This window comes from Nomascus leucogenys, chromosome 3 (genome assembly GCF_006542625.1).
Source record: "Nomascus leucogenys isolate Asia chromosome 3, Asia_NLE_v1, whole genome shotgun sequence".
NCBI lineage: Eukaryota > Metazoa > Chordata > Mammalia > Primates > Hylobatidae > Nomascus > Nomascus leucogenys.
Genome location: NC_044383.1, coordinates 83241155 through 83253272, shown reverse-complemented (window position 1 = coordinate 83253272; position 12118 = coordinate 83241155). Strand labels below are relative to the sequence as shown.

Below are 12118 nucleotides of genomic sequence, written 5' to 3'. Positions count from 1 at the left end.
ACAATTATTTCCCTTGACCTTTTTGTAGATAAAGGCAAATGACCCCAGCCTGGCAGCGTGCATTCCATCCCATAGTTACAATGGTTAGTTCAGAGATGAACGCAGGATCCACGTGGGTCTGGTGAGACATTCTTCAGCTTGCTCTCTTTCTGATGCGACTAATTGCTAAGGAGGTTGGATGTTAAGACTGGAGATGTAGGTCTTCCCTCTGTTTAGAGAAATAAAACCAGTGCAATGAAAGCACAAAGAAGACAGGGAGAGAAATTGAGTCCTGATGCTCTTTGAGCATCTGGAGGAGAAAAAAGGATTTCTAAGAACATGTGTGTGTGTGTGTGTGTGTGTGTGTGTGTGTTTGCCAGTTCTACTTGTGGGATTTATAAACATATGAACCAATAAGCTCCAATGCCCTTTGCTGTAGGTTCTGCTAACTCAGTTTGAGTTGTGTGCCAGCCACATCCAACTATCCTGACTTCACTTTTGCTCACTGATAATCTCCTTTCCCATCTTAAAAGTTTGGTCCAGGCAAGACCATGTCTCCTGCTTTTATTGAGCCCAGGGCTTATTTCCTCTCCATCTGGTTACAGAAGTTTCTCCAACCTTTTGCATAGTCTCCTCTTGCCTTCTTCTTCTACAAGTTCAACACAAGTGCTTGTTTCACAGCTGTAGGTGGCAGGAGGCAAAGAACTGAGATGTTCTGGTCCAGTCTCAGGGTAGTGATACGCAAGTGCCTTTGTGTGAATGAGGAAATGCCACTCTCTCCGAGCTTGGTGCTAGGACTGGTGCTCTGGAACCCAGGCTAGATCTTAACTCCAAATTGCCTGCCCACCTCCTCAGGCAGAGGACACAGTGCAAAGTACAAACGGCACAACACTATACTGAAGCCCCATAGGTCCAAGAAGCAAGGGTTGGAACCATGAGGTAGAAAAACAAGTCCGTGGACAGTAGCAACCCTCTGCTGCTCATGCCCACTGCTGCTGTGGTCTCTTCCTAGGGTGACGATAGCTGCTGATGCCGGGAGCCTCCTGGGCATCACCACCTGAGGCTGTGGCCTCGGTAATGATCACGTATGTTGATAATAGCTGAAAATATCACTTGTCACTGAAAGCAGCATTTTCTACTGTCTCAAGGTGATACTTTTTCTGGGGGGTCTTCCTGAGTTGTTTGGCATCTTTACAGCCCATCTGTTGATGAAAGTGAATCGTTTTAGAAATCCAGTGGGAGGCCAGCTGGCAATTGGCCATTGGAAGAGAACAGAGCACCGGGTAAAGGAGGATACCTGGCAAGTCTCCCATGCCACACATCAGGGACACCTTCAAGCGTCGGTCTAGGGGCCCCAGCTGGCTTTTAGTTATTTCAGTCTTCGGGGCGCCTGGGTGAGACCCTCATCATTGTGTTGGAAATGAAGAATAACCAAAGAAGAAACGCGAGCAGCCTCGGGGAACGCAATTCCACTGGGCAGTCGCCACTGGAGGTGCACTTTGGGGCCGTGGGAGCGGGAAACCAGGACCCTAAAAGGACTGCCAGCGATTAGGGGCGGGGCGACCGTCTGGGAGCCAGCCGCGGGGTGCAGGGAGCAGGCCAACGGCGAGGGTTGCCCCAGTGCCGGGTGGGCGCACTTGAGGTACCCTCGATGCCTTTGCCCAGGCGGAGGAGCGACGCGACCTGAGTGTAGAGGGTTTCAGGGCGGGGAGCGGCCGAAAGGGGCCGGCGATCCGCCCTGGGGAGGCTCGGGCGTGGTCTCCGGGGATCTCTCCGTCTCTATTTGCCTCCTCCCTCTTTACTTGCCTCCTCCCTCTTTCTCCTCTTCTCCCACTCACCTCCCGGTCTAAAACCGGGGCCGGCGCCTTTAAGAGGGAGCGTTGGTTACCCTGGGGGCGGGAACCCCTCGGCGGCTCGCGAGGCGGCGGCGCTCGTCCGCGATGCTCCTCACTTTCAGCTCCAGCTCCCGCCACCGCCGCCTCTATCGCCGCCACCACCTCCTCCTCACCGTCCTCCTTCCTCCCCACGGCTGGCAGCGTTGTTCTCTGCAGCGGAGGAGAGAAGTGCTATGTCAGGAAAGTTCCGGGAGGGACTACATGGGGCCATGCTCCCTGGGCTCTTCCGCGGGCGCCGGCGCGCTGCCCTTCGCTTGAGGTGAGGCTCGGGATCCCCGGCCCGCGGGACAGGTAGCCGCTCGGGGCGGGGAGCGCTTGCATCCGCCGCGCTGGGCAGGGCGAGCGGTTTGGCGGAGTGCGTGGGGGGGAATGAGGCTGGAGAGACCGAAGTTGTGCCGGAGAAGCTTGGGTTTTCGGGAGGATTTTTGCAGCTGGACTGGAGTTATTTTAGCCGGCGCCACATGGTGGGGGCCCGGCGGGGACTCGGTTTCTCCCGGGCCGCCCGCCCCTCTCCCCTGCCCGTCTGAGCGGGTAGGCCTTCTAGGAAAACGGTCGGCTGCAGAGGGGCACCCCATGCCGGCTCCTTCCCTGCTGGGCTGTTCTGGTTGAGAATTCAGTGCTGGGAGTGAGAGGAAGGAGATGGGCTCCACTTGAACTTTTACACGGTGGTCTTGCTGCTTGAGGGCTGAAATTTACCTTGTTTGCGAGAGCGAAAGGTCCCTTCGCGCTCCAACAGTTAGGAGAGGTTCCCTCTTCCATGTGGTTCAGCCTGCGGCGCTGTGTGTGTTTCATTCTTGGCCGGTTTTCAACGTCGCCCTGATTTCAGTCTTCTCTCCTCTGCCCCTTTTCGGAAACATTCTTCTTTTTAATAATAAAATATATCGTGGAGGCTCAGAGTGCTTAAATAAAAAAAACCCAACAGCATATCTTTATGAAAATTTCCCCCAGGGCTTGCCCAAATTTTCAAAGAGATCGTTTAGTCTGATGAGACTGAGTCTCGACACTTAGGGAATACAGGCATCCCTGTAGTAGCATGCGGGTTTTAGTGAGGTAGGATGGAGTTTAAACCATATGTTTTTAAAATAGGATTTCTCTTTGTTTATTGGGTGAGCTTGTTTTTCATTATGTCTTAGATTAAGAAGCCTTCAAACAGTTCTAGGAGTAGTGTTTCTAAGAATCATGGATAAAAACCTCATGGTTCTTGCATAAGCTGATACTGCTTCAGACATTCTAATCCATGGATGAGGTATGTAATACGTGTTTCATTTAATGAAACCTAACATGAAAGTACATTTATTGCAGACGTGGATAAGTTTTTTTTTTCCACGTGTCCTGTGGGTAAAGGAAGCCCCATTTTCTCACACCCCTAGATTCTCTGCCACATCTCTATTCCTGTTTGCCTTATTCACTCACATTGCCAACTACAAATCGAAGGTGCTGATGAAAAGTCTCTATATTTTGTAAAATGTTGCATAGCCAAAATTTTAGTGACATAATTGATTACATCAATTATGAGCATTCAGATCATTTTGAACAATAAAAACAGAATGTGGGAGCTTATTTAAATAAAAGAGTGCCTTGATGTATTTCTGGTATATGCGTTACATACAATTTTGTGTGTGAAAAGTATACTACCAAGGCAGACAGGGGATAGTGTAGGAAACATATTGTTTGTAATGGGAAGTTTTCGAAGAAAATCATCCCAGAATAACCAGTAATACTGTAAAATTTTGTTTGGGATATAGATTTTCATCTCTAAGTACAGTTTTGTTACTTTGCTGTAAAATATACCAGTACCGAAACTGAAAAAAAGAACCTGTCATCTCAAGCATTTTCTGAAAATTTCAGCAAACTGAACATTCTTGGAGAAAAATTTGCTTAGGAAAAATAAACATAACTAAAACCCCTATGTAGTTACTATTTTACCTTAAGTTTGCTGGACTACAAGCAAGAAAGTAAGAATTTAGTGTTCCTAAGTGGATGTGACTTAGTTCCTAGAGTTATTTGAGCACCTTGAGATTTTATATATGGTTTATTTAATTTGGGATGATTGTTTTGTGAATGAGTATTTTGGAAATGATACACACATGTGGATTTATATATGTATATATCCATATCACACATATATCTATATTTATGTATCCATACTATATATAGTATAACTATATATACCATATCTAGATATGCTATTGAATATATAAAAAACATGAAAACCATTTAGGGACCTAATAATACATGTGCACCAAGAACACTAGGTCTGAAAGATCAGCTAAAAATAGTTATTGCTAGGGCTTGTTATCTTTTCAGCATTTTAGTCAATATCAGTTAAGTTAAAAAGCACTGGTTTTCAGTATGTTCTCGAACTCTTAACAAGGCTTGGATCAGGGAGCCATATCCTAACCACATTTATCTATTCAAATGGATTGAATTACCCCACCAATGGATAATTGAACCAGGCATTTCTTAAGCTTCAATAGGCAAATTCTAGGTAAAATTTAGTTTGTCAGTATAGTGTTTTCTTCTTTTAATACTTCAAAAATAACCTTTAGGACATTCTTCATAGGTCTGGGATTTAGAGAGTAGACCTCAAAGGCATGAGAGGCAAACCTTGGGGAAGTTCTGGTACTCCAATTTGTGAAATGGTGTCTTAAGCACTTGATTTGAGAGAGGGACCCATTAATGCTTGGAAAAACAATATGTATAAATACAGTGCTCCAGTTACTACAAGCAAAACTATTTCATTCACCTTTGTTATATTTGTTACCACGTTTCACAGCTGAAGCTGCTATATTTCAGCTTATGTATGAAAATTAGAAATGAAATGAAGTAATCTGTTAGGCGGTTTTTTCCTTTAATTTGCTAGCTGTTGACCAGAAATGTGTTTATATTTGCTGCAAATCACCTTTACTTTGTTGCAGGTGGCACTTTTTCCTTTTCTTGCAACTATGACATGTATATTTCGGATGAGTTCTTAGTGTTTCCTTGAAAACACATTAATGAGTTTCACAGAGTTTATGCTGCATTTCTTCAACTTTCAAAACATAACATTTGAGATGTTTGACTACCAGCCTGAGATCATAGATCGTAAGAGCTGATGTGATCCTGGTCAATTATAGTTTCAATTTCCTGGGAATTTTCTGTTTAAGGTTAGATGTGCCCTTAATTTGAACTAGATGATCCACAAAATTGGTACTTTTGCAACCACAAAACATGAGAACATCCCAAATGATTTGAAGTGTGGGCAGCCCAACATGCTTTAGGATTTGGTTGGCTTGAGGTGGTATGCCATGCTTGTAAAAATGGTTTCTGAAGCTGACAGCAAGCTGTTTCAGGCTTTGAGTTTGACACATAGGATAAAATGCATTCTAGCCTCTGCACCAGTAAATATGGACAAGATTTGTATCCACTTCTGTTTGTATGACAGAAGATTCAGAAAACTCAAGCATGAAACTCTAGCTTACTACACAGGAAAGCTCATTCATGTTCGTTACAAACATAATGAAGAGTTAGAAAAGTTGAATTTTAACACAGCTCTCGGGTCTTGGGGAATAGATGGTATATTTGCAGGTATGGGGGCAATCTAGTGGTCATCTATTGAAATTAATAATAGGGTTATTATTATCAGCATTTCCTTTGAGTGATATGCTAAAGAATTACATCTTCCCAGATACAATTTAGATTAAAAACACCCCCAGCCAGATACTGTACCAATCACCTGGCATATATATTAATTGATTCTTAGATCATTTTCAAATTCTTACATCATTTTCAATTTAAACCTTTATGTGTTATTATAGTTATAAGCTTTACATACCTTTTAGGGTTTTTGAGCAAAGCTTCTTGGTTAACTTCTTTCTCTCAATTGACTTAGCTCAGTCTATGTTATTAAAGCATTTGAAAAATATTTTAGGCAAATTCTTTTCTGTGGAAACTTCTAAGGATCTGCCTTGGGGAGGCTGGTGCAGAAGGGACATGATTCTGTATTCTAGCTGTTACCTTTCTCCTAAAGTGAGGCATCTTTACATCTTCCTACTTTATACAATATAAAACAAAACAAAAACAAATGCATAGGTAACTTTAGAGAGAGAACATTTGTAGGCATTTAAAGAAGCCTGAAATTTAGATCAGAGTAAGAGTTTCAACTGAAAATTATTTAAGAATCAATTAAATCTATCCAGTGTGTTTGGTATGGTATTTGGCTGAGGCTGTCTGGTGCAGGATTTTTTGCTCTAAGTTGATCCTGGGGGGATGTGGATACAAAGGGAGTTGGGATGTAGGCATAACATCCATTGTCTTCAAGGGGGAAAAATGTTCAGGTAAGTGTGTTTTTGTAATAAGATCCATTCTTTTCATCATTTTAACTTACTCCATTTCCCCTGTGTTTGAAGCACATGGTCTTCCTACTCCATTTTGATTAACCCTGCATAAACCATGATACCTTCTAAAGTTTCACACTATCACTAGCAGAAAGTCTGTTCTCTCAGTTTGTTCCCACTCAGCACTTCTTCAGATGTTTTTCCTTCTTTTGCATCATTCATTTCTTGAATGATAGGGGTTTTGAGTATAAGTTGAGTATCAGGTTTCTCCATTTTCTATAAATTGGATAAATTTGCACCCACTTACAGGTTTGGTGATATTGGGAACTTCTCATTTTTGTTTCTATAGTTCATGTATAGTTACTATTTCAAGGTTTCAAATCTGTTTTTTTTTAAACTTTTACTTAAGTTCAGGTATATGAGTGCACGTTTGTTACATAGGTAAATTGTGCTGAGGGGCTTTGTTGTACAGATTATTTCATCACCCAAGTATTAAGCCTTGTACCCATTAGTTATTTTTCTGATCCTGTCCCTCCTCCTACCCTCCACCCTCATGATATAATAGATTTTTTTCTTACTTTAGAAGTTTTTCTTGTTCATTATAGGAAATTTAGAGGCCAGGCATGGCCACTCATGCCTGTAATCCCAGAACTTTGGGAGGCCGAGGCGGGAGGATTCTTTGATCCCAGGAATTGGAGACCAGCCTGGGAAATGTGAGGAGACCCTGTCTCTCCAAAAAGTAAAAAGAAAAAAAAAAGTTAGCCAGGTATGGTGGCACGTGGTTGTGGTCCCAGCTACTTGTGAAGCTGAAGTGGGAGGATCGCTTGAGTTTTGGAGGTTGAGGCTGCTGTGAGCCATGATCATACCATTGCACTCTGGCCAGGACCACAGAGAAAGACCCTGTCTTCAAAAAGAAAAAGAAGGAAAAGAAAATTTAGAAAATCCAGACAAGCAAAAAGAAAAGAAGAATTATACCCAGATATAACTTATTAGCATTTTGGTATCTATTTTTATATACATATAGAAAAATGCTATGATATTTTAATTTCTAAAAATGGCCCTTAGTGTATATATATAGCTTTGTAATTTCACGTAAAGATGAACCACTTCCCTTGTCATGGAATGATCTGTAACATTTTGAATTCTGAATAATATTATTCTATGGATGTATCATAATTTATTGGGAATATAATTTTTCTTTCAGCTGTACAATAATGACTATCTTACAGTGCAATTTTTAAAAATAATTTTTATTTATTTATTTATTTTTTATTTTTTTTTTTGTGACAGAGTCTCACCGTGTTGCCCAGGCTGGAATGCAGTGGCGCAATCTCAGCTCATAGCAACCTCCGCCTCCCGGGTTCAAGCGATTCTCATGCTTCAGCCTCCTGAGTAGCTGGGATTACTGGTGCCCACCACTGTGCCTGGCTAATTTTTGTATTTTTTGTAGAGATGGGGGTTTCACCATGTTGGTTAGGCTGGTCTTGAACTCCTGACCTCTAGTGATCTGCCTGCCTCAGCCTCCCAAAGTGCTGGGATTACAGGTGTGAACCACTGCCTGGCTATAGCTCAATTTTTATACGTATCTATGGTTATTCCCTTTGGGTAAAGCCCTAGACATAGAATTTTTGGGGAGGAATAAAAGGGCATTGATATTTTTCATTGCACTCAAGGCACTTTATTATTCCCAATATAAAATCTGTAGAGCTAATCATTGTCTTCCCTGTTTATCTTCTACAGTTTTTTGTTTTTTTTTTTTTGGTAAGTGTAATATGAAAGAGTCAAGTCAGATAGGGTTTGAACCCAGACCTGATTGTCTAGGGCTTTTTCCAAATGAAATAACCCTAGTTTATAGAGATTTTAGCCTCAATCCAAAACCATTCATGAGTGCTCAGTTATAATTATAAATGTTACCTCCAGCTAAACAGGTAGAGTAGTTGAGTGTGTCATGAGAATGCTGTCCCTTTTTCAATTTCAGTTTAGTGTATTGCCATCTGCCCTCTTGCCCACACATATTGATACATAATTGTGGAATAACAGAGTGAATGAATGTCATTTCCTGTATAGTCATCTCTAAGATGTAAAAATATTCTGTTTTCTGCACTTTGCTACCAACTCCTGGATTCTTAACATTTAAAATAAATTTGGAAGGTTTAAATTTACAAAATTTAGCCTTGAGCTATGTGTGTATGTGTATGCACATGTGTTTGTTTACATCTACATTTTATCTATATATTTGTATCTTTCTTCCTTTCTGTCAATAATACGAAACTTCATCTTAGCCAGAAATTACCTTTTGAAATCAGTTGAGTATCACTCTGGCTACTACAGAAGCATGTGGTCACTTCTAGTAACAAAACTAGAGCTATAAAATGAGCAAAAGTCAGGAAAAGGTAAAAACTTAAACACTGATGGCTAAATGTAGAGAGAAAGTCTCCCTTTTATTTTTGAAACTAAAATTATCTTTAGCTATTAAACGTGTTCCAAGTGAATGCAGTTATGTTTGCATTTTTCATTTTTAGAATTTGGTTCTGGATGTAGAAGGTAAACACACACGTACTCCCAAACATGCTTTCTGGGACAGTTACTGTTTTCCAGACATTGTTTTCTTCACTGTGGAATAGTTTCCTTTCCTCCTTTCTCTAAGTCAGGCTTAGGTTATCTGCTCCCTTAATACCTGGTACTTACCTCTGTTTTAGCACTTGGATAAGTGCTAAATACGTTTTTTGTTTAGGTAAGTATCATTTTCCTTTTTACTATCTCAAATAACAGGAACTATATTTTCAGTGTGGAATGTAACAGGCATGGATAGGTTAAACAGGTAAATTTTTTTTCATGAGGTCTTGTGGATGTTCACTGTTTATAGGAAAGTTCAGAATATCCTTTAGAAACTGATTTTGCCATGTTATTTTTAAAGAATGTTTATTGTGATGTACATTGTACATTTAAAATTGCATAAAACATACCTTTAAGTTTAAAAAATTGAATACTCATGGACTTACTACTAAAGTTAAGAAATACACCTAGAATTCCTCTGTCTACTCATTCCTCACATGGAGGCAACTCTTGCTTTATCAACCCTCTTTGTGTGGTTGTTTTTGGCCTTTTATTACATAAAGGGAATTTCACTACTGTAAATATTTATACTTTTATGCTTGCTTCATTTACTCACTGTTATATTTTTTAGATTAATCAGTGTTGTTTATAGCTGTAATTTGTTTGTTAATTTATTGTATATAATATATAATATATAGTAGAGATGATCAGCAAAGCCAAAAGTTGCTTCTTTGAAAATATTTATATATTTGTTTCTAACATGTTCATTTTTACTTTTTTTCAATGTTTTTAGGTTTATTCCTGCCTTTATTCTAATTTTTTAGGTTGAGTGCTTAGCTCAGTTGTGAGTCTTGCTTTATTTAGAGTATAAATCTCCCTTGAATCATCACTTTAGCTGCTTATCGAATTTTTTGTTTTCATACAGTTCTAAGTATTTTCTTTGTTTTTAAGACAGGTTCTCATTCTTTTGTCCAGGCTGGAGTGCAGTGGTGTGATCATGGCTCACCGTAGCCTTGACCTCCTGGGCTTAAACGATCCCCTCACCTCAGCCCCCTGAATAACTGGGACTACAGGTGCATGCCACTATGCCTGTCTAATTTTTTTTATTTTTATTTTTTGTAGAGATGAAGTCTTGCTATGTTGTCCAGGCTGGTCTTGAACTCATGGGCTCAAGCCGTCTTCCCATTTTAGCTTCTCAAAGTGTGGGGATTCCAGGCATCAGCCACCACGCCTGTCCTAAGTATTTTCTATGATTTCTTTGATCCATGAGTTAATGAGAGTCATGTTTCCTAATTTCTAAGTGTATTTTGTTGTGGTTGTAGGTGATCTCTAAAATATTTGTGACATGGTCAGAGGATGTGGTCTGTATCTTACCAGTTCTTTGATGCTTGTTAAGGTTAGCTCCATGGACAACGGAAGGTGTTCTCTACAAATAAGTGTTCCATGTGTAGCTTTAAAACGATGTGTATTCTCTAGTTTCTGGATGCAGTTTCATGTGTATCTCTATAAGATGAAAATTTTAAATGTGCTATTTAAACCTTTATCCTTCTTGATGTTTTTATCTACTTGATCATTTAATTACTGAGAGATTATAATTATGGATTTATTTTCATCTGGTTAATTCACCTTTTACTTTATATGTTTTTGAGGTTTATTATTAGATGCATACAAGTTTAGATTTTTAAATTTTTTTTAGGAAATTAACCCTTTTGTCATATATCATACCTTCTGTATCTCTAATAGTATTGTTTGAATTAAAGTCTCTTTTTCTTTGATAGTAATACAATGATAAAGGGTCCCTTATAGATTATGATGGGCTTGACACACCTTTCCCTACTTGTTGGCTTTAAAGTTGGATCTATATCCTTATGATTTTAGATGTGTCTCTTGTAAATAGCATATAGCTGGATCTTTGCTTTTAACTGGAGAGTTTAGTCTCTTTATATTTAGAATGAAGACTGACTTGGATTTATTTATCATATTATTATGTATTTTCTATTCTGCTTTTTCTTTGTCTTCTTTCCTTTCTTGCCTTCTTTTGGATAGACTGACCCTCTGCCCCCACCTTTTTTTTTTTTTTTTTTTTTTTACTATTTTTATTTGGGGGGTCAGGAGATTAGCTATAAGTTCTACATCTATTATTTTAGTGGTTACCCAGACAATTTTAATATATACTCATCTTTATCTAGTCTACAGTTAATATCTTTGCCTTCTATTATGGAATTGAATTTTATCCCCCAAAATTCATGTGCTGAAGCCCTAATCCCCAATATGACTATATTTGGAGATAGGGCCTATAAGGAGGTAATGAAGATTAAATGAGATTATAAGGGTAGGGCCCTGATCCAATAAGATCTCTGTGGAGATACAGAGATCTCTTTCTCCCTCTGCATACACAGAGGGAAGGCCATGTAAGATCATACATGTCTACAAACCAGGAAGAGAGGCCTCACCAGAAATGCATCCCGATAGTACCTTGATCTTGGACTTCTAGCCCCCAGAACTGTGAGAAAATGAATTTCTGTTGTTCAAGCCACCCAGTCTGTGGCATTTTGTTTCTTAGGAATTGTTTAACTCTTATGATACCTTCCTCCAACTTGCATGTCATTGTTGTTGAGTATTTTAGTTCTAGCCTGTTTTTTCTCTCTCAAGTTAGAAATTACTTTTATTGCTTTATACAGTGTCTGTTATATTTAGTCCTTTATTCATTAATATCTTTCCACCCAGTTTCTTCTTGTCTATCAGACCTTCTATCTGGGATCATTTCTCTTTTGCCTGACATACATCCTTTAATTTTCCTTTACTGAGTGAGTGTGTGTATGTGTGAAAGAGAGAAGGAGAGGGAGGAAGAGAGAGAGATTTTTGTTTGTGACAATCCTTTTAATTTAATTTGCTGAAAGGAAGTATAAAAAAATACCATTTCATTGTCTTCTGAATTTTATTATTATCATTGAGAATTAAGCAGTCAAGCTCATTTTTTTCTTTGTCAGGGAATCTATCTTTCCAAACTCTGGTTCCTTCTAAGATCTTTTGAAGATACTCTCTTTCTCCTTAAAGATATTATCTCTGTCTATTCTGAATTTTTGATCTGATGTTTTTGGGTATGAATTTTAACATCTCTTATTTGGCATTAGATAGGCTACATTGAGGACTAGCATTTTTCAGGAATTCTGGAAACTTCTATTTACAATCCTTTTGAATATTTTCTCATTAATTTTATGATCTTCTGGAACTCTAATTCCATGTCTGGTAGACTTTCTATGTTTTTCTTCCTTAGTTCATCTCTTTTATCTATCTTTCGTTGTTTTTGCTTGATTGTATTTGGAAAAATTTCTTATGTTCTAACTTGCAGTTTATTCACTTCAACTATGT

The 12118-nt window shown here is 39.3% G+C and overlaps 1 protein-coding gene across 1 annotated transcript in view; it reads left to right on the top strand.

Annotated features, from left to right (window-relative positions):
* Nucleotides 1-1928: 1928 nt before the first annotated feature.
* Nucleotides 1929-12118, top strand: part of GPR63 (G protein-coupled receptor 63) — a 49025-nt gene continuing 38835 nt past the window's right edge. Inside the window, exon 1 of the mRNA XM_003258354.3 lies at nucleotides 1929-2133. The gene's annotated coding sequence lies outside the window, so the exon portion shown is untranslated. The remainder of the gene's footprint in view (nucleotides 2134-12118) is intronic.